Source organism: Sinocyclocheilus anshuiensis, unplaced genomic scaffold (genome assembly GCF_001515605.1).
Source record: "Sinocyclocheilus anshuiensis isolate Anshui unplaced genomic scaffold, SAMN03320099.WGS_v1.1 scaffold2144, whole genome shotgun sequence".
Taxonomy (NCBI): domain Eukaryota; kingdom Metazoa; phylum Chordata; class Actinopteri; order Cypriniformes; family Cyprinidae; genus Sinocyclocheilus; species Sinocyclocheilus anshuiensis.
Genome location: NW_015547642.1, coordinates 294,802 through 296,933, shown reverse-complemented (window position 1 = coordinate 296,933; position 2,132 = coordinate 294,802).

Genomic DNA, 2,132 nt, shown 5'->3' with positions numbered 1-2,132 from the left:
GTGTGTGAGTGAGTGAGTGTGTGTGTGTGTGTGTGTGTGTGTGTGTGTGTGTGTGTGTGCTGTTTAGCGATGTGATTGCCAACTCTGTTTGATCAAGAGGCTGCAGTGTTTCTTTAGCTGGAGCCTGTTATTTTTCAGTTTATTCATTCACACACTAACTAAAATCACTTATTTTCTTCTCAGCTGGAGCTCGTTTCCAGTAGCTTTATGACATTGTGCTCTATGGATATTTTTGGCTCTGTGATGAAATTATGTTGTTCCTCTATTTTAGTTGCTTTGGATAAAAGCGTCTGCTAAAAGCAGAAATGTAAAGGTCAAGTCAGTCATTTATATAACAGATAATTTCAAAGCAGCTTTATAATAACAGTGTTAATGTCAAAAGTTTGCGATCAGGCTGAATAAAAGTTTTAATTTCTTTCAAAAAAAGAAAGAATAAAAATGTACTGACCCCAACCTTTTGAACTGTAGAGTATAGTGTTAGAAAAGATTTCTGTTTTAAATAAATGCTCTTCTTTTTAACTTTTTATTCATCAAACAATCCTGAAAAAAAGTATCACAGGTTCCAACAAAATACTAAGCAGCTTTCCAGATAATAAATCAGCATATTAGAATGATTTCTGAAGATCATGTGACACTGAAGACTGGAGTAATGATGCTGAAAATGCAGCTTTGATTACAGAAATAAATTACATTGTAACAGATATTCACATAGAAAACAGCTGTTTTAAATTGTAATAATATTTCACAATTTTTACTGCATTTTAGATCAAATAAAAGCAGCCTTGTTGGGCAGAAGAGACTTCTTTCCGAAAGTCTTCCAAACGTCTGAGCGGTGATGTATAATGAGAGTGAATCTCTAATCAGAGTGTTTACAGCATCAGGATGATCTCATGTTTGAGCTGCAGGAAGCTTTTAGTCCTGTCTGAAGTTAAAGTATAAAAGCTTTCATGATGTCTCATAGGTCCATTATATGAAAAGTGCATTGATAGTTTTAATGGGAATGTTGATAAAGCTTCTTCCCGTTTCTGACAGTGAAAGTTTGCGTGATTCCAGGCGGCCGATTATCCATGACTCTGACACATCAGACGGGGAACACAATGACTGACTGGAAGTGGATTTGTGTTTCAAAGCTCATTCCCATCACTGCGCTCAATTCCAGGCAGCACTTTGTAAGGGAAGCTGAAAAAAATGCTTGTTATCTTAGTTTCACAATTTATCTCGAAACAAACGTTTTTCCCCAAACATTCCGATTTTAGGTTTAGTATGCAGTGAGTCTGAGAGCTCAAAATTGTCAGAACTGAAAGAAATGAACATTTTGTATTAAATGAGTGAAATCTGTGAATAGTTGTTAATAATCCGTTGGCAGATATTTTTCTTCTTTAAAAAACAAAACAAAACATATTTTTGTGAGACACTACCTTTCAAACATTTAGGGCAAGTGTTTATTCATCAAGGATGCATTAAATTGATCAGCACATTTCAAAAGTTTTCTTGTGTAACAGATATATTTTTCTTGTTTAAACGAAAATTTTACAGTTTTTCTCGATTGCTAAAACACTATAACCAGGCTTTTGAACTAAAATTTCAAAACCATAACGCCATTTTTCAGAAAGCACACCCATTTTGCTGAACTATAAACACTATTCCCCTGCTTTAACACATGAGTCAGATTTGGTGAACTGTTACTGCAAAACTCTACACACAAATCCCTACATTTCTCAGTGCTTACACCATGTGGTAATTTAGAAATACTTACACCATGTGGTCATTTAGAAAGCACTAGCATTCAATACTGTTCACTCAAGTCAGCACAGCTTGAGCTCAGTTAGCAAACAATTACCCAGGTGGAAACGCCAAGAGTCAAAATTGAACACACATCAATCAGATCCTTAAATAAATAGATAAAAGGGCCCGAATCAGAGCTTTGGAACAATGGATCCACAGAGAAATGAAGGAACAGGTCGAAGAGGAAGAGGAAGAGGAGGAGGAGGGAGAGGAGGAGAAGAGGAGGAGGAGGAGGAGGGAGAGGACGTGGTGAAGGAGGAGGGAGAGGAGGAGGAGGGAGAGGAAGAGGACGTGGTGGAGGAGGAGGAGGAAGAGGAAGAGGACGTGGTGAAGGAGGAGGGAGAGGA